Raw genomic sequence first — 21,750 nt, 5'->3', positions numbered from 1 at the left:
TGTAGTCATGTGTTCGTCACAAGATTCGACGCTGCGCGGCTGGTGATGGAGCTGTGATGGGGCTATGAGTGACAGCCGGTCGCTTGATTGTCAGCTCAGCCCTCCCATGACCTCCAATGAGTCTGTTTGTAAGCCACACATACAGTTACATGGTGTCCTACCAGTGAAGAATTTCACACAAAGCACAAATGATTCAGCTGCTATGCAGAGACGGCAGTGTGACTGCAACTACTAGAAAATGACAATCATTATATTCTTTTATCCAAGTTTCTGATGTACACACTGAGAAACTCAAGCAGTGTCATTGAATTTAATTTTAATGTGGTTTGATTGACTAAAATAGCATAAAGAGCAGTTTTAGAAATGCCTGCTCTTGTGCAAACTATTATCCCCGCAACAATCGCAACAGTAGATGGACACAAATTTTCTCCAACCTCTCTTAATTTGAAAAATATAAACATCTGGCTCTCCGTGCTTTAAAAAAACAAGAAAGAAAAAGCAAACCAGTTGGTATGCTTCAGAGCTGAAACCCCACAATGCCCTGATAGCTTGTCTTTGTGCCACAGAAGCACATTCATTACCTCCTTCTGTCTATTTTAGACAAGGCATCAATTTGAAGATGTGAGGTGTCACGGTGTGGAAAATGTTGCATTTTCCTTGTCAGCCAAGCCTATGTTTCTCTTTCTATGGCCCGGATAAAAGGAGTGGCCTCGGCATGCATCTCTGCCATCTTTCCATTCCCCACGGAGATATTTGAGTGCGAGATGAGTCTCCCTCCATGCTGTGTACACACAGAGAAAAGAGAATTGGTGCAGATGCATACTTAGGACGAATAGCAAGTTTTTCCTCACCAATACAACCAGAGCAAAAGTATTCAATTTTCGACATCTGCTTCACTTCAATAATTCAATGCATTTGAATGTTTTATAAGTAAACTATGTAATCTTTAGAAGGAAGGAAGTGGTGTTGTACTGGAAGCTGCCTTCGCTGTTGTCTTTCATAAACAAGGATGGCATAACGTATGCTTTAACCCTTCTTGGCTTGATGATTTAGCTTGACATGCTCTGTGTTCTTTAGATTTGACTGATTTGGGCTTTGATGAAACTGAATCATGACAATTTCTCGCTGCATTATAGCTGTTGTCATTCCAGCCTGAAGACAACAGCCTAATAGGATCAAAAATGAGGCAACAATGAATTCAGCCATACAGCCTTGCTTTATTAACATGCCTTTATCTCTGATATCATCAAAAGGCTATCATCAACTAAAAGTTAACAGCATAAACCCTGAGCTCCTCTATCTCCTGAATGCGACGCACGATCATTTGCTGTTTTTTTTTTCTGCCCCCTTGACTGATTATCATTACCTTTTCTTGCAAATACCATGCTCATTACGTTAGTGTACAGCCAAAACATTAGTAGAGGGAGCCTATCTCTCTCCCAGGAAGGGAGAGGAGAGGAAGAGCTATGGAGGCAGATTTTCCCCTAGCCTCAGCAGCCAGCCCTGGCGCACTTGGCTATTAACCACAATGAACATGGGCTTTGTTATTAACATCTGTTCATCAGGGATCGGGCCCAGGCCTAATCACCCCTCACACCTTCTGTTTCTGCACAAGAAGAGAGGCAATCAAGGGCATCATTTGGCAGCTGGCTGGAACTACTAATGCTTTTCTCCTGCTCTGCTCTGCCTCCCCCCCCCCCCTCTCTCCTTTCATTGCCTTTTCTCTTTTCACCGCCATCATTTTTTCCTCTCTTTTCTGCCCTTATCCTCAAAAATGTCTCTTTCCCCTCTTATGGGATTATGTTATTTGAGAAGAACACACACATACAGACAGACAGACAGACGAGAAACACATAGAGAAAAAACACGGACACACTCGCACACACATCAACAGACAGAGGCAGAGAGTGAACCTTTGATAGCAGTGAGATGGTAGATTTACTGATGGCCGTAACAGTCCGGCGCCATGGGTGGTTCACATGAACTCAACCTCATCTCAGCCTCTACGGTCCGCTCCTCCCACTGTATCGCGGGCAGATGTTCACAGGTTCATATAAGCCCCTGAAACAACATTCAGACTGGGTGTGAGAGAAAAGACAGTCACAGGAAAAGACAGAAAGCCGTGAGAACCAACACTGGCAAGAAAGTAAGAGATAATAGCAAGACTGACAGATTACCAGCGGGAGATACTATATTTCAAAAAGAAAAAAAAAAAATCACTACTACAGATTCGCTCACAGTGCAGAAATAGTTCTTCTGAAGGTTATGTTGGTGCTAAAATATGTGACACTCATATCCATCTAGAGATGTGAGCTATTATTTTGCGGTTTTTCATTCTTTTCATTTTTTTGGAAGTCTCTGGCGCTCGATGCATGTTTGTCTGTGTCAGTTCTGTTGTGACCATATGATATGTGTTTTTCTGCTGCGATTTATGCCAGAAATTTCAGCATTTGTTGTCATCGGATTAATCCCTTTGTCAGCCCTGGCCTCTTGAACACATTGTGTCTCCTTCTGTTACCCACAGGAAGGAAGGACTGGGGCATCTGTGTTTGGGTTGGCTATGTCTAAATCAGCACTCCTTGTCCTATCGTGGTAAAGACATAGACACACACACACATGCACGCACACACGCACACAAACATATACCCCCTTCCCTCTCTCTCTTTTCCAGTCTCTGAATGTCTGTTTCTAGCCGAGAACAACATGTCCTCTTCTGTCTCAGTAGTGGGGCTTCTCGACACAAAGCCCTTTTCATGTGTGGATGCGGGTCTGTGATGGCTGTCACATTTTGGCTAAGTTCTCTGGGGCTGTCAGCTTGATATTATGTTTACCAGGATGCTGCTGTCACTCAGAAAAAGTTGCTATTACTGACAGTGCTATTACTTCCTTGCAGTATTTCTTGACTGTTAAAGGGTTCAGTGTACCCAGTGCACTGAGATGGGTATGATCAATGGCTCATACCCATGATCCATGGCTCATACCCATGAGCCATGGATCATGCACAGTTAGATACTATCTTTAAATTAGTTTAATTGAGTAAAGCTAAACCAATATATATTGTTAGTTTAAAATCAGGCCAGTATAAACTGTCAAGCTTAACATTCAAACCCCTTTTAAAAGTTCTGTATCATAACTAAATATCCAACTAACTGCTTGTGCACTTGCGGCTTAGCTCTATATCAGTGGGAAGGTCACTGGATCGATCCCTGACTCCTTCAGTCTGCATGCAAAGTGTCCTTGGGCAAGGTACTGAACTCAGAGTTGCCCCTGATTCATCCATTGGACTGTGTGTGTGTATGTGTATACATGTTTAGACATCATGTGAGGACAGAAAATTGGCATGCTACTATAGTTGTAGGGACCAACAGTCACAGTCATGGGGACAAAATGCCCGTCCCCCACGAGTTTGAAGGCTTGTTTTAGACTCAAAATGTAGTTTTAGTGTCAAGGTTATGGTTAGGTTCAGGCTGATGGTTAGAATTAGGTATTCATTTTTGATGCTTAGGATTACGGTAAGCGGCTAGGGAAACCATTATATCAATGAGATGTCCTCACTAAGATAAGAAAATTAATGTGTGTGTGTGTATGCGTGTGTAAGTTTAAGAAAGTTTTTAGGTATAGATAAAAGTGCTGTAGGATCGTGCATGGTTGGAAGACGGAGACTTGTAGTAAGAAAGTTCTTTGAGTGCTCTACTGAGTAGAAAGGAGCTATACAAATAGTGGTCCATTTAATTTGTGAATGATTTTATTGTTTATAAACCCTTTATCACCAATATCTATTCTAACGACAGATTTCAAAGTCATTGCCACAGATTCTAAAGTAGACACATATGCAGGTAGATATGCAGGCTACAGTGATACAAAGCCTGACTGCTCATCACTGCCTTCGATACCTTTTGAAGAACAGGCTCTGGCTGCTGGGCTGGAGTCAGCATGCACTCACTGAAACGCTCTCCTTTGCTAACTTTGTGTTACCGTGCTGTCTGTGCAGATGCTTGCAAAGAGCTGATGGTGTGTTAGCAGGTGTTTCTGTCCTAGACGCAGCTGAAATCAGCGGATTACAATGCAAGTGCAGGGAGAAAACGCAAAAAATGTAATGTGATTACAGTAATGCCTTACATTGGAATGAAACAGATTACACCCACTGTATACACACTGCAGTACAGTAAGCTAGCAGGAAAAATTAAACTCAGAAACATTATTTTAAACCAACTCAACTAAAGTTAACTTAATTAGCTAGCAAGATAAAAGCTGGTATGCTGACTTAGAATAACTAATGAGCAAAATAATCAGATTCATTCAGCATCATTTCACTAACACAGTCATTTTTTAAACGATTTGACAACCAGATGGTATTTTTAAAATGTAAATAGTGAAAGAACTTTTTTATTTTCATTTGGACTGACTTTAACTATTTAAACTCATCTTGTGTCTGTTGCATTGAAAGTCCTACATCTGAAAATGTCAAACCATAAACATTATGAGATTGAAAAGGCGTGGAAACACAACAAACACAAACTTAATTTACTTGTTCCAGCATATGGAGTTACAGTTGCTTCTCCTTCAATGAGAGAGGTCATCATCCAACCATATCCAAAACATAGTGCATCCATATGTCCGTGTGCATGTGGTAGCATGTTAATTCAATGCATCTCTATAACAGTTTGCCACCGTGTTTAACAGGCCTAATTGACTTCAGATATTTGCACTAGAATCTAAAACAAGTTTTTTACAACATTTAACAAACACGCAAACACGATAACATCTCTTGCACCCCCTGCCATGTGTACCGGTGCTATAGTGTGAGCAGGAATTGTCTAATTAGCCTGTTTGCAGGCTTGGAGCATCACTTTTAATGAGGTATCATTTCCTCAAGGTCATTTCCGTGTTCCCAGGTTGTGTGTACGTCTTTGCGTGCATATGTGAGTGTGTGTTTTTTCTTCCCCTCTGTTTGTTTGCATTCTCTTTTTTAATTGAAAATGTTGACTCAGGTTGTCTCCATCTGTTAAGTGAGGAGCAGCATGACAGCAAATAATTATGACCTTTGCAGCCTGTCTTCTCCCAGAATGCTGTTCTTTCTTCGATAGCACAGCTTATGAGAAAAAAAACAAAACTGTTGTTGCACTTCCTTTATGAATAAATATATTACCTGAGGATACTTACTACTGTGCTGCCATTTAGAGAATTGACTCAGAATGTGTAAAGACTCATTTCTTTTCCTTCCATTGTCATACCACCACATGTTCTTCTGTAATTCTTATTTGCTTCCTCTTTTCAACCTCTTTTTCCATTTCTAGCCACAGGGGTCAACGACAACGCACTCGGTTGACAGTAGTCAACAATAGCTTTTTGGTCATGGCTCACAACGTCCACACTTTGCCTCTAAAGACAAGGGTCGTCAATTTTATTGTTTAAAAGTCATTCTGCCTAACCTCTATGACTCCATTTTCTTTCATTTCTTGACCTAACTACCCGTTCAGTTCTCGTCTCCTTCTCACTCGATGGCTTCAGTGCGTATGTATTCACCACGCAACAGCTCTCTCATTTCCAGTGTTCCCTTCATTTTCGTCTCATTCTTCACGGACACTTCTATTTCTGTAATGGTGCATGGTCAACCATTATGTCTCTATCACACAATTGTCTGTCTGAGACATTTGCCCATATACAGATTGAGCTTTTCACCTTCGTGTCACCTAAGCTTACCTTGTCAGGAGCATTTGTACCTTTCTGAAACCTTGAACCAAGCCAGAGCTTGTAGCGCTAGCACAGCTAGCCAAGCTATGCTGCCACCCACCTAAATACCTGTGATTCAATGGGAGGAAGCGTGCCCACAGTGGAAATGATAATAGTGGAACTGGTCTAGGCCTCTATAACCAGGGGAGTTCTAGTGTCCCTCCTCTGTCAAAGTAAAAACAGTGAGGTGCTAAACACCTTCCATCCCAGCAGTGGCGGGGGGCTCACAATGCCATTAGAAAAAGTGTGGAGAAACACTTGGAGTGTCAATTCCTCAGGCTGGTTACACCGCAAGACTCTGTGTGTCCAGGTATGCTGTAGTCATGCCAGTAGGACAGAGTGATGTGGGGGTGGGGTAGGTGCACTAGGAATTACATATGGCGGCTCAAGAGGGATAGGGGGTACGGGCGGGATGTGAAGGATGTAGTGTGCGACTGTATATGTGGTCTGACGCCTGGAATGCTATTTAACTACTTACTGGCAGGTGTGGTGTCCAAAACATACACACATACACAGTTGTGTGTAATCGCAAAAAGAAAAAGAAAAGTAGACTGGGCCTTGATGGGTTAAATGGCCATGTCCCCCCTGTGTTGAGGGGGAATGTGCTCCTGTGCTGTGAGCGATCACTTCCTCTCTCAGGGGCTCCAGCATGGGGCCAGACTGGTGGCTGTTAGCTGGAGATGGATGACTTCTCATCCTGCCTCTTCCGACAAGTAGAGCGCACAGGCAGAAAAACAACACAGGAAACATGAACATGCAGCCAGGAGTAGCATTTTTATATATACAGTAGACAATGCACAGTGCTGCATGACTTTTGTAGAGGTGGGGGAAACTGTTTAATGGAAAAACAGTATTGCACTGGTTTGCCAAGACTAAGATACAGAATTACCTAAGATAACATATTAGTTTACCTAGATAAATTTAGCTAATAGCCAAATTATTGTGATCCTGAATTTTCAGCTGTGACGGATTTAACAGAAGCTCCTAAAACAACAACTAGACAAAATACACAGTAAAAACACGTATAAGCACATACTGTACATATATTGCACGCTCCATATTCTATTGGAATTTTCTTTAGTAGAATAAAATTGAGAAAACTAGCAAACCATGCTGAAAGTATACTCATTATACCATCTCTTTTACAGATGGAGGTATTAAAGACATGGCTATGAATCTATAAACAGGAGAGCTTCCACCCTCAGAACTTTCATTTCATAGGGGGAGGTTTCAAAATGGACCAGAATGAATGTGAAGGTTTAGTCCAAACATCTTGTAACTCATAAAAAAGGCTTTAAAAAAAGACAGAAAATATTGTGTATTTTTTTTATGTATTTATTTATGTGCTGTCTGTAAGAAGGGGATCATAGATCTTATGTCTGAACAAAATTTCTTTTGCCTCACATCATAAAATGTACTGGTCTATAACAGCGACTTTAAAAGACTGAAAACCCATTTTCCTCGGTTCATGTGTAACCACATGAGCTATCGCACTTACACTTGTAGTCTACATGGTCCAAGAATGGAGGTCACCCTCAAAGCCCAGTACAAAGAGTGGACTGATCCTGTGGTGTTGACTTTAACATAATGTCCTGACTCCCCTCCACAGTGTTCAAATAGTCCTGAACAATGTATCTGAAGTGAAGTTCTCTCAGCAGGTGGAGGTTCAAACGGGTCCCAAACCAGAGGCACCTCGGGAGGGATCGTATGGCTGGTGCCATTAGGCCTGGCCAAAGTTTGACCCGCACTAAAAAACATGCCTGTTCCAGACCATTTCTGCTAACCCCCTACTAAAACAACACCAGGGAAAGTGTGCGCCAGTATAGGTACAGCTTTGGGTGTAAATGATGTGTGTGTGTGTGTGTGTATCCATGGTGAAAAGGGGCAGGTGTATATGCAGCTGAAAATACTGACCCAAACATGGGTAAACACACAAATGACAACCTCATGGGTTTTCTTCTTTGAACTCATGTGACATGCGGCTGAATGTGTCAGCGCATGAACATATGATGCATATGTGTGAAGCATTCTTCATGAGGTCAAATGTGAGTATATTTATACAGCACTGCATCAAAGTGCAATACTCCAGTCATCTTTTACGTTGAAGTTCATCATTAAGGGGTTTTATTATAAACACGAAGTTTAAACTTTATTGAGGAAGTTAAACTTCTTGGTTATTTTTCTTTTTCCCAGATGTTCCTAAAGCTAAGAAGGTGCAAGCTTTCTTTTTGGTTAATTAAGGATCCAATTTCTATTCTCACACATCTGTACTTTATTTTTACTTTTAGCTATAATACAAAAAAAAAAGTAAAACACTGACAATAGGGATGAGTCAACATCTTAACAGGCGTTGATGGCCACCAACTGATAGGCCCCGCCCTTTGGTCAGTGAGTGATGGGCCAAACTTGACCTTCTCTCTGAACGGCAAGGGGTATGGGGCTGGAGATTGAAAACATCCTCTCAGAATGATGGCTGTTTCAGGGCCTGCAGACATGGGAAACATGTCCTGCCAGTCACACGCACTCTGTGGTGTAAAAAAGAGCCAAGAGTGGAATGCCAGATATGTCACCCATGCGCCAGACCGACTTTGCAGGCCAAGCTGAGCCAGCGGGATGCCACTGGTCACTAACTTCACCAGACAGACATGGGATGTGTTTACAAATAGAAAAAAGATAAGTATGTCTGTTGCATATTGCACTGCCACGCACTGTAGCTGCAATGAGACTGTGGATTTTTCTCTCATGGATTTCCATCCAATAGTCAGGAGAAAATCTGTTCTATTGACAGAAATGTCTGGTAACTGACAAAAAGACAGAGAAAACATGCATACTATTTAGCCACATGAATTCCGGTCTGCATATTCTATAAGAAACTATGAGAGAAGATATGCAAATGTATCTTATAGCATGTGATTGCTGAATTGTCTCTAAAAAAATGCCTTTTTAGCTTGGGAAAGCTAAATATTACCAAATATCTCTGTGCTCACAAAGGAGGCAAATACGTCTGGTAAATGTATATGCAGACACAAAGTCAAAATTTTAAAAAGTAAAAGAAAAAGTAGTTATTAAACTGTTCGGGATGCATGAATTTCTATTGAGGATCCAGTAGTATGCACTATTCTGTGATTTTAGAAGGTGCATTAAAAAAGGAAAGGGAGAAAGAAAGAGAAAGACAACAGCAAGTGCCTCTGATTGTAAGTGACAAAGAGACCTTTTTGGGGATATGGGGGTGGGTTTATGTGGGCTGGATGTTTGATTTGCCGTTGATTTGTAGAGCCCCCAATTTAAATCAGCAACACAAACTCTAAAAGGCATCTAGAGGTGATTTGCTCCTTCCCCCCCCTCTTTTGGAACCATGAGGCTGGGGCATGAAGTGTCACAAGTGACATTTTTCTTTTGGAGTTATGACTTTATATTTAGGTGTGATAATTTATATCACATTTGAAAAGTGTGCTATGTGGTAAAGTAGTCGATCCACTGCTGATTACAAGCAGTTGTGCGAACAACATCTCAAAAAGTCCTTCCATCTTCTCCTTTCAGTTTTCAAATATGCATCTCAATCGATAAAATAGTGACTGTGCTTAGTAGTGACCTAACAATTAAAGTAACATGTAAAGGTGTGTTACCCAGGATGCCAGTGAGTTATCTCGCCATAAAAACAGGCGGCGCATCGTCAACACAAGAGAATACAAGATGCTTCATACGACTTGGAGACTTGGGTTGACGTTGCCACGTATAAAAGTTGAAGCGAACATCTCTTGATAGTCATGCTTGAGATATGACATGAGAAAATGATGCGCACCCAGGTGGTCAAATGCTCTTTTTGTCTCTCAGCAGAAAACAAGTGCTGCTTTTGTTGCTGTTCATCACTTTGAAGGAGGACCCATGGTGGGTGTTTACGGTTCCTCGCTTCCTCTTGGTACCACATGCTTCCATGCTCCCCTCACCAAACAAGCAGGAGCTTTTGTTGTAGGAGGGGAAGTGGAAACTTGTAAGAGCTTATAATATATGGTGTGAATATATGGGGGGTGAGTAATAAACCATACATCTATTCAACTTAAACTACTCGGTGGCCATATTCCCTCACAGTCTCCACACTTCTCACGAGGACCGCATATCGGCACCCGTTTAAACTACACAATAAAAAAAAAAATCACTTCATTGTATGCCAAGTTATATTATATATATACAGTTGTAATCCTATTGGGCACACAGGCTAGAACATATTGTTACCAGTCATTAGGCCCAGATTAATACTTGAATACATATACATAAAACCCAACAGAATGATATTACTCTGACTTGCCATCCATAAATTGTGGAGATATAGTGTCGCCAGATAGAAGGCATATGGCCATGGTAGGACACTGCTCCTTGTAATTGAGCAGCAGAGCAAGCAGTCCATAAAGATGCCAAGACATAGTTAAATATTTATGTAGATGAATGGAGTAATAAATAAATGGTTAAATGAATAATGGCTTGAGTAACGTGATCGCAATAGATAAGTCATGTTTTATTCAGGACCTCTAACCCGTTTAGAGAGAAAAGAAGATGTTATTTTAATGAGTCGTTTGTTTAAATTGCCTCTGAGTGAGGGTGGTATTTCAACAAAGTGAGATGTTCAGTGTTAAGTTTAAATAATCTTAATAAAATGCAGGTATGCTGGGTTATTCTACAAAAGGTGCCTACAGAGATCTGAGGCAGTATTTCATTGTTTTAAATCAAATGCAGTTTCCAAAGTCAATGCAAAATGATTGTGCTGTTAAATCTAAGTTAATCAGTGCTGGAATAATACTTTCGCTCTCATCTGGGTAACAAAACCATATCTTCCCTTTACACACAGATAAAAGTCGGACTGTGCTTTTCTCCTATTGGGGATATTGTATGTCTGTGGACTCCCCACTGAGCTTGACCAGATTGCTGTTCAGGCATGCCCTCTACAGGCAGAATCTGGAACTGAGACCACTATCTTCTGATGTCATCTTTTTAAAAATGAGTATGAACAGACATACTGATATTTAAAAGGAAATATTGGGATATTTTACAACCAAATAAACAACTTTATTCCTGCAATGTAAAAAATATCATTTGTTTTTGCTGAAAATTCACCTTCAGTCAGATAACTGAAAGTGGACAGTGCCGTTGTTTTATCACATCCAGAACCATTGAGATAGTTTCTTGAGTGGACACAAGGGAAAAACTGTCAACAACACTGACACAGATTCCCACTGTGAAGTCAGGACCACATAAGATGTAAAGCTGTCCACAGCATGCCATCAGGATTTCCCTCTTTGTCCTTCAGATTGTTTTTTTTCTCTCTTCTCCCTCTGGATGAAAAACGATCCCATTATACTATTTAATAGCCACAAATGTAGTCGTTCATAACCTACCACTCTTGTTCATTTTCATCCTAAACAGATCCACATTAGTCCAGAGTCACAATAATATTTATGTATGTTTTACGGTATGGTTTTCCATCGTATGTTTATTGATTAATTTATTTCTTTTTGTAGTTATGAGACAGAAACAAATTCAGTAAATGTAATGATTTGTGAATAAAACCTCTGTTACAGAATAATGTCCCAACAATTAAATTAGCTGTTTCGCATGTGGCTTGTGGCCATCTCAAATCTCCCTGGCACCCTTGCGTTCTTTTGACGGCCCACATTTTGAGTCGCCTCTTTGAAACCTGCTACTGTAAATAAAATATTTACACAGAAACCATTAGCAATTAGTTAGTTCAGTGTTACTTAAAAAAATCCAGGAAACACACAGAAATTAGGCAAAAGAAAGATGAAGAAAGAGCATAAAACCAGCGTGATTTCATGATCTGTCTGCAGAAACTGCGTGATGTTTTGGTTTGTGAAAATAATTTTCAAGGGACATTGTTTTGTGTTCGTGTGGTGTGCGTTCATAAGTGTGTGTATTTGACTGCATATAACCGAGCGTGTGTATTTGTCTAGTCTTTGAAGGCACTGCCTTCCCCTGTGTGTCTTTATTGTGGTGCAGCTGAGGCCCTGCCTGTAGCTCTGTCCAGCAAAGAGAATCAGACACCAGCTGCATTCAACGTCACAAACCTCCACTGGCCTTTGATGTCTGCTCTGCTGCCCAGCCCCTGACCACAGAAACACAGTGCATCCACCAACCATCTTGAGCAAAAAAGACAGAAACACCTCAGTCCTATTTACATGTTTTTATTATCTAACGGGAGAGGAGAAGTTGTTTGATATCCGTGGACAAAAAACAAGCTGTTCGGGTCTGGGCACTCTGGGGTGTCGGACTGATTGACTGCATGGGCAAAGTTCCCAGGGTCTGTCTTTGTGTCCGACTGCTTTTCAAACAGCCTCGGGCATGAGAGAGTTTTGCCTTGGGCAGAAAAATGATAAATTAGAATTACATTTTACCAAATCAGAGTGTCTAGTTTTGGACTATGAAGGTGCAAGAATGAAATGAGATAGGCTTTTATCATGTGGAATCAAAGTACAATCACGTTGACGTGAATGCAGTTGTCCTATGAATATGCAAAAGAAGAAACGGGGCTTCCCGCTGCTGTGTTGATGCAATTGATAGAGCACTATTTGGTTTGTAGTTTACATTTTTGCATATTAGCATTGAGATGCACAACCTAAGACACTAAACAGAGGTATGCTTGATGAGGTGCATTTTGCCTACTGAATGAAATCTGCATGAATAAGAGCAATTATGTGTTTGTACATGTTTTAATTAGTATAAATGCTATCATCTGATTTGCATCTATTAGAATCTATTGTGAAATGCACCTTAGCAAAGAACACATTAGATTCAAAGTTTTAAAGACTGAATTAAAAGTCAGATCAGTATCCTCACACTGCTGTCACTGCAGTATATTTTCTAATTCAAGTGCTCAAACTGGAGCATGCCACCCTCTCCCTTGCCTCTTGCTTCTGTAGTCAGCTACTCAGAGTATATACTCTTCTTTAACACAGTAAGGTGAATACAGAGTTGTCCAGCCTGTGGCTGTGATACTGCCTGTGACAAGTAGAGTCTACGGGGCAAACGGGAACGAGACAATAAATAAAAGGGAAAAATAGGGTAGGGGAGGTGGGGGGAATCAAAGATAACAATGCATTTTTCCTACTGTCTTTCGTGGTTTTACGGCAGAAGCTTTAGACGCAACGTTTGTATCATTGCCTCTCAAAAAATTTCTAAGCAGTGGCATTTCCCTGAAAGGCTAGACAGATGACACGGCACCCGATGTACCCCCGGATAGTGCCTTGTTTCACGATCGTTGTTAGCCTTAAAGCCCCTGCGCAAGCATCTCACAAATACCTAATGGTCTTTATCATAAATATCAGTGCTGCAAAGGTTATAGTTAGATAGATATGTCCCTGCGCTCCATTTAGTTGCATAGTAGACACTTTTGACTGATGCTGCTTTCAAGTAGCTAGAAGCACATTGATAGAGGAGGCTTAGAGCTAAATAACAAGTAGGTTACACTCGGGGTAATCTTAATGCAGGTGAAATATCTGCTCTTGTGTAAAGGTTATCTCAATATAACTTCTACATTGTTTTCTCAAATCTCAGCAACATCCTCTGTTAAACTAATGGAGGACCTTGCCATTTTGGAATAGCGTGACTTCAAGGCAGAACAGTGAACTCAGAAAACAGTCTGCATCAACGTAGAACCTTTACAGAGAATCTGCAGCTTTCTCCTCTGTACTGGGAGCACTGGAGACAGACTATAAAGGCTATTATAGCTTTGACTAATAGTTTACTTGACTGAATTATAATCACATGATAATATCTATTGACCATCATTGATTTGCTATTAGAGGGCTAGTTTAACCTTGATTTATGGTAGCAGACCTGTCGAGTTCAAGGCCATAAAGGGATCATTGACAAGCAACAATAGCCCTTGGTAACATGCCCCTAAGGTCCCCTTCAGCAGCAGATCGATACCTGACCTCTATAACCATTACTTACCAGCAATAGCTTTTCAGCTTTTACTAAAAATGATGTACAGTATCTGTCTGGAGGGAAAGGGGATACATTGTTCTTAACCTTGTGCTAACAGGCTTTTCCTGTGACTGATGTATCAAGGCAAAACAGAAACAAAAATGAAAACCTGCAAAGAACACTATCATATGTCCCCCCCCCCACCCATTATAATCAACGCTGGGTATTGCTGACTGTTTAACCTCTATGCATGTGTTATATTATGAATTTATAATCCACACTGCAAACAACAGAATTTATTTTTCTCAGAGGAAGTAGGAGGTGTTGCAAATTGTTGTGCTGAATTGGTGTAAACCTTCTAAACATGTCTTAAATTTCATACTGACATAAAGTAGGATATTTGTTTTTTTAAGTATTACTTTGGGGAAAGAGATAAGGAGATATGTCTAGATATGTCTGAATTCAGGATGTGTTGTTGGAAAATAATGTTTCTAAACCTTTATAGAGTATTTAAGAAATGATTCGGTTGATTTAAGAAAAGCATCAGTTAGTTGATTCTGCTGGTTATCTGTATTGTGTAATATTAAACGTATTCTTCTGCGTCACAGGGGCACAGTAAAACACAACTGAGCAACGCTGCACAAAAACTCTTGATTCCTCTTCACAAAAAAGTGAAAATCACTGCAATGTTGTTTCTGGACAGCGAGAGTGGAAAGAGTCAGGTGAGTGCTACTTATCCGTGGGACCTTTCTGAACCAACTTCAGGATCTGCAGGGTAGTTTTCAGAAGATCTTTTTTACAATGAAGTGTTTCACCCAATCAAATTTTCAGTTCACTAATGTGATGGTATTTTCTTAAGACGAAAGTACATACAAATATATTAAAATCAGGCTTTCTAAACACGTGTGATGGAGTAGGATCAATCAGTTGATGGTCTTAGTCTATATTTAGAACGATACAGACTATTACACGATTTTAGATTGTCCTATAATAACAGCTAAGATTTGTTTACAGTGAGTTTACATTCTTGCCATAATATTCAAGTCAGTAGCGTGCACTTGGTAATAAAAGCAACGGTGGCTCCCCATTAAGAAGGACCTTGGGGGACAGAGTATCTCTCACAGAGTGACCTTTATTATGAACAGAGCCAATGGGTCGTTGGATGTGACACATATGTATTAGGCTGATTAGGAGCACAGCCTTGACTGGGGTCTGCAGGTGTCCAGCAGCACGACACCAGCAGCCTTTCTCTGTCCGAATTAAGAGGAAATAGTGAAGGCATGTGACCTTTTTAGATAGGAAAGAACTTCACTTTACAAGCTATCCCATATGAAGAAAAGCAAATCTATTGTGTAGTGTTTCTTCGTGACAAAGAGCGAAATGTCTGTTTTTCATTATTACACAAAAAAAAGCCAATGATGCTGCTCATATTGCACTTTATGGTTGATTTGATAAAGGATTTTCTTTTCTACAATATCAATCTTCCAACTTTCCTTAGAGGTTATAGTGCACGATTACATGTCTGTATGCAGCATGTGTCTGTCGGTCAACAGAATCCACTCAGACAGGTGATGTGGGTGAGTAATCCATTATAAGGATACAGAATCCCTTCCTCAGCAGTGCACAGTTTGAGTGCACTCAGCAAGACCTTGATGGGCCCCAGAGCCAGGGCCTGTCAAGCCAGGAGGCAGAGTGATGGAGAGCCCCCACCATGGTGCAGTGGACCCTGGCTTTCACCCACGCACTGCCACTGAGGCTGCACACTCAGGGGCCTACGGTCACTGCAACACAATCCAGATGTAATCTACTGTGTGTGGAGGTATGCACGCGTTGGGCGTACGTGCACATGTTCTTCTCACTAAGAGTATGTGAGAGTGCCAGCAAAGGGTCAATGCAGATTGAGATATTTCCTGCCAGTCTCCTGTCTGTCTGTCTCAAGGGCTTGGGATATTTCCATTATTGAAGGAAAATTCACTCAAATCCCTCAACCTTGTCAGCCAATGACATGCACTCCCAGAGGACATTGGGCTTTAACTCTGAGGGACATTAATGAAAAGGCTACCAGCTCCCTGAGGAAACACCGCACCACAGCACATAGTGCTGCACCAGATAATGGCCAAGAGAGACACTAAAAAGGAGAAGTGTTACTTATATGGAAACTTATAAAAAAAATATTTGTCTTTTTTCTTTAGTTAGTTTTGATCCAGTATATATATATAAAAAAAACAAAAAAACAAACAAACCAAAGACGATTTTGTTCACTAGATTTCATGAAAACTACTTTTGACAATGTGTTGGACAGACTGCTGTGAAGACTTTGTTTATGCAGACGGAATCCAGACAGAAAACCAATGCCCCTCCTGTGGTGATCATGGTTATTGTCAAACCATTAATGATTAAACATAGAAGTTTGTTGTAGTTATGTCTTTCTTTCTTTGTGTGTTTCCCTGGCTTTATACACTTGCAATTCTGTGCAAGTATGCCTGTGTACATAACTGACATACCTAATATATTTCCTGAATGTTTGGTTATATAGTAAATGACTTTAAATTTGTAATACAGCAACACCATGGTGAGCATAACACAGTTTTTATTATAAATCAAATCTTACAAGAGTTATTAAAGCAAAAGGCCTCAACTTCACTAATTGGTGCAATGATTTAAAAAAAAAACAACGCACGTGTGATTTCTTCTCAACCAACTGCAGTGAATAAAGACATTCCATGTTGTTATGAAACTGAATCAATAATGTAGAGCACTGCTGTGTCTTTATTGCCTATCTGGGGAGCTACCGATTCATTAAAAAAAAAGAAAAAAAATACAATATGGGATTTGCTTGCCCAGGGGTTTAGGTTATTGCAATTAGAAAAAAAAACATGCCATCAAAGTCTTCTGTAAATATGTCTGTTAATTTATTGATGCATGCATCTGCAGTAATGACTCATTAAAGAGTGAAAGTATAAAGTTATTGAGAAATGATTCTTAGTTGCTGACACACTGCAAATCGCAGAACTGTCTACATAAAAATATGATAAGAGGTAAAGAAATAACTGCACAGTTGTGTGTGACCGATTATGTGACATACTGGCATAACTTCAAAAAATAGAAAAACATAAACAAATTTTCACCCCAGCACCATGTCATGATATATATTTGTCTGTGTTTTTTGATATGGACTCGAGGGTGTGTGTGTGTGCGCATGTGTGTGTCTCTGTGTGTGAATCCCGCCAGCCTGAAAATCAGTTTGGGCTGTGAAATCCCTGTCAGTGCCCAGGGCTTATGCATTCTGATCTGCTTGGGAAAGCTGCTACACTAATATGTGGCATTAAGCTGGAACGGTCACATTGTCTCACTGTAAACGTTCTATTCATTTTTCATACCTCTTTGTGCAGCAGTCTAGTGTGTGAATACCTGCATGTCTATTGGATTGAAATATAGCAATAAAAAATAAGTTGTGAAAAGAGCCAAAGACATGCTTCTTTTACTAAAATATTGTAAAATACCTTGGATTAAATCATTGATACCCCTCAGAAGGGGCAATAAATATGGATTGTAGTGACATTTCAAGCAGACTATTGTCTTCAATTAGTACCGCAGGAGGCTTCTATCAAATATATTAGTCATTATCTTATTTAAATGAATAAAAGTACCCATGGTGCTTTGGCATCACTGTGTGCACCACACTGAATGTGGGAGAGTGAAAGAATACTATTGTCTGAGGAGATAAGTAAGAAAATAATTACAAATTATGTTCAAGGTTAAGACTACAAGACCATCTCGAAGGAGCTTGGTGTTCCTGTGACCACAGCTGGTAATATTATTAGATAGGAACGTCTGAATGGTGGGAAAAGAACCAAGAAAACTTCAAAATAGATACAAGCTGACAAATTGACAGTATCCAGTTGCACCATTTGTTGCTTTCCGAATGAAAGTCAGCTCCTTGGAAGACCCAACTTTTGAAAAAGGAAATAAAAGAGGAAGAACTGGGATTTGCTAACATGAATGCTGATAAGAACCAATGCTTATGGGATGATATTTTGGATGAAGTTAATTAGAGCTTTTGGAGAAGTCACATAAGCTCTGTGCTCACAAAACAAAAAAACAAAACAAAAAAAAGAAGCTTTCAAAGAAACACCATGCCCACTGTGAAGCACGGAGGTGGCTTGGTATCATGGCGCTGCTTGCTGCATCTGGCACAGGCTGCTTTGACTCTGTTTGAGGTCCAATGAAATCAAAAGCTAATTAAGGCATTCTGGAGCAAACCATAGTACCCTGACTACACTGGCATTGTCAGGGAGCTCCATCTCAGTCACAGGTCACAGCCACTTCAGGAGCATAAGGATCTGAATCATGCATAAACAGTGGAGAAGAAACAAAACATCAGCTCTTTCTGATCTTAATCCAATTGAATACTAATGGAAAGAACTAAAACTTGTTTTCCTTCGACTAAGCTTGTCAAAGGAAAACAAAACTATAAATTCAAAGGTGGTTGTAGAGATTTCCTCAAGGGCGCCTATAATTAAATATCAGGATTATTGTAATATAGTTTTTATACATTGCATTTTCCTTTATGTTTTTAAAATCTTAATAGCAATGCCATTTCAGTTAAATATGGAAGAGAAAATGATAAATGCCAGTTAATTGTGTCAGTTTCAAGTCACATGAGGAAAAAAAACGTGCTCTATAATTTTTTAAGCAGAAGGGAACCAAAGATTTAGCCACATCTTGGTGGTGAATATAAATCATGGTCAAAAATGATTTATATTCATATTGTAAGTTAATATAGAGGCACATAACGAAACCTTAATACACAATGGTGCTTATTAGTTGTTAGGTTTACAATCTCTACTCTATCACGTAAGTAGATGTTCTAGTAATTAGTATCTTAAAAGATTAAAGTAGCTTGAGCGCTGATCTACTTCTTAACTGAAGTTGTTTGAAGGGCTACTTTCCTTGATTTTACTTCACAAGCTGTGTTTTATTTGTCATAAAGTGCTTTGTGATTTTTTACGTCTTTGAAAAACTCTACATAAATAAACTTTACTTACTTTACTTAGTGACTTCCATACTTAAATTTCCCTTGAACTGTTTTCTGTCTGATCACAGGCATTACCAAAATATTGGATTGTGCCTTTAAACCTTTAAGGCTTTATACCCACATATCCACATATTGTAGATTTTGAATGTTTCACTATCAAATATTTGTACAGCTGTATACTGATGGTTGCATAAGTTAACCGGCTACCATCAAAATATCATTAACAGTAATTGAAACTCTCTGTGGATCTCTGCCCTCTAGGTGTTAGGACCGTCAGAGTTGGTTATGCAAAGGAGGACACGATGACAGTCGATGATATGTGTGTTTTTGTGTGTGTATATGTATACGCGAGTGTGTGTGAAAGGTGATTGTTGGTGGTAGCTCGGACAGTTCGCGGCCCAGCGGGGACATTGGCACTCCGGCTGGGTAGGTAATGATATCAGATGCCACGCTCGACAACAACAGGTGCCTTGGCACTGCCACCTTCTAACTCCACGCTGTGTCAATGACATCAACACCAACTCACTGGTTAATTATAGATCACCAATCCCCTGCTCTTCACTGTTCAGCAGTGACAGGAGCATGAGGTTATGGGGAGATGTTCTGTTGAAGCGGGATGACAGGCTTTGCAAAGAACATGACACAACAAGTCGTTTCTTTCTACCATGGGCTGTTTAAAATTAATCTCGCAATGTGCTGCATACACATAAAAATGCACAACTAATGTGGTTGTTTTGACTGATTTTTAAGAGGCTGCAAATGTTATTAACTGATGTCATAGCCTGCTCAGCATTCATGGTTATCCATTAACTGTCACTGGTGACACAAACCCAACTGGGTTGCGAACATGCTACTTTTTTCTTATTAATAACAGGCAATATCATAGGTATTATGAGTACATCTAAAATATACCTAGATCCTAAAGGGTATGTTTCAAGAAACAACTAAATAGAAATTATTTTTTTCATTCACTACTTTCTCATCTTTTTTCATGAAGGGCATATGCTTTTTGTTGTCTTGTACCTCATATGCTCAGAAGCCCTTGTGACTAATTCAGTAGAAGTGCTCAGCTCCAGGGTGGAGATTGGGAGCAGATTTAGGTGGAGCATTTGGATGACCATATGGAACTCTTTGTGGCGCCAAGAGACCATGCAGCTTGGAAACCTGATCACCATCTCCCTGGTGACAGCTGGAGCCTTTACACCATCAGAACATTTGTAGACTTCTAATTTGTCACAACCACCTCCTGTGGCAAAGAAATATGCTGCAAAAATTAGGTAAGCAAAGTTTGGAATTTCTGGGACGGAGCAAGATTTCGGGAGCAGCGCCAAGGAAGAAACCGGGGAGAGGGTTAAGAGATTTGGGGGGGGTTGCAGCATGTACAGGAGACGTATCTTATGCTTACATAATCCCGCCGTGTTATTAACTGAGTCACTAGAGGTCTTGCTTTAAATTATGAAGATGTTTTCACTGCAGTGCATGCACAGGTTGCTCTCAGTGTCTGCTGTAGGTATGAAAGTAGGTATGAAATGGGGTTTCCTTGTTCCTGCCCAGTCATAATTTCCAGTCACAAGTACACATATGAGTGTGCTTCTGTGTTTGTGCTCGCAGGTCATGCACATGTACCTCATGTATATAGTGGCTGTCAGTCAAGCACAAACTCCCTCTCCCTGAAGTCCCTAAAGAGGGAGAGCTGCTGGTTATTGTAGCTTGTCAGTAAACATATCCCATTAATATTTCATGGAGCTGTACGTGTGTGTGTGTGTGTGTTATTCTTTTTTCAGCTTTCTCTCAGTGTACCTTGTTGTTTCTCCCCATTTGTCTGAATGAACCGTGTACTTTATGCTCATCAACCAGAAAATCCTCCCCCTCCGTCCATTCTCCATCTCCAGTGTGTAAAGTGTTTTCTGCCTGAAGGCACAATTCTCTTGTCATTGTTGTACACTCAGGGCCTTGTTGTAGTGTGATGTAATTGTTTTGCTCCGAGACCCTACACATTGCAAACTGAAAACAAAGAATAGTTTCATGATCTGTGCTGCTTTGAACCTTTTAAACTCACAGTTTGAGCGCTTGAACCATTATTGTTTAGCTAACAAATTAATGACTCTTTAACAAAGCCTCACACTAACAGAACAGTAATTGCCTGCATACAACTCCCATATCTGCGGTCAAATTGGTGTTGTGGGCCTGTAACGCCGGCATGAAACCGAGACTCAAACTCTCATTGCACTTAGAAGAGCTCTGGGAAAGGCTTGTAGGCTAGCATTTTCTAGTGGGAAATAGCCTGAGTGTTTTTTTCATTGCACAGTAGTAATGCTCTCTAATGCTGATGGTTGACTCTCGGCAGGCAGTCTCACAATTCTCAGGTGGGTCTTTCTAAAGCACTAGCTGAATTAAGTGGATATGGCTGCGAGATTTTTAAAGTGCGTCACAGCGTACAGACTGCTGGTCTACCGTGACATTAGTTGGTTGTTAAGTGTTCTTTAGCGGATTACAGCAGGCTTTGGCATGTTTCTGACAAAGCAAAATGGGGCTATCAAATCCAGTTGGCCTGATTGTGGACAGAGAGGTGATAGAGTCTGTTTCTGTTAATTTGGTTCAAGCTGGCACCTCTGGGAGAACAGCAGACAGAGGACTGTCCAAGAGAGCATTAGGGATGGTTTTAAAAACAATAGATGGGAATCCAGGCATTAGAAAACATAAAATGGAATATATGTTGTTGGGTTTGATGCACAATTAAAGGAACTGCTGCACACATAAAGCCCTAAGGCTTGCTACTGTATGTCTGAATGGTACAGTTTGTCAAGAAGAGAAAGCTGTATGTGTGACAGTGACCACTGCAAAAGGCAAGCTGTTTCAAAGCTTGAAATAAAACATTCTTGTTTATGGTTAAATTTGCTCCATGTGATGAAACGCCTCAGACACCAGCTGGGTAATTCTTTATTTATCCTGAATGAATACAGTTAAGCAGTTGTCTTAGTGAGTAAATTCCTGCAAAAATAATAAAAAATAAATACATAAATAGTTCAGTGTTAGCAGCCAGG

General features: G+C 40.3%; 1 long non-coding RNA gene across 1 annotated transcript in view; it reads right to left on the bottom strand.

Annotated features, from left to right (window-relative positions):
- Positions 1-526: 526 nt before the first annotated feature.
- The window catches only part of LOC309714787, a 49,998-nt gene continuing 28,774 nt past the window's right edge, over positions 527-21,750 (bottom strand). The window contains exons 2-3 of the long non-coding RNA XR_014279023.1: positions 1,914-2,061; positions 527-781 (exon numbers count right to left, since the gene is read on the bottom strand). This is a non-coding gene — a long non-coding RNA (uncharacterized lncRNA). The remainder of the gene's footprint in view (positions 782-1,913; positions 2,062-21,750) is intronic.

This window comes from Aulonocara stuartgranti (genome assembly GCF_965226115.1).
Source record: "Aulonocara stuartgranti genome assembly, chromosome: 9".
NCBI lineage: Eukaryota > Metazoa > Chordata > Actinopteri > Cichliformes > Cichlidae > Aulonocara > Aulonocara stuartgranti.
This window is presented reverse-complemented; position numbering and strand designations above follow the sequence as displayed.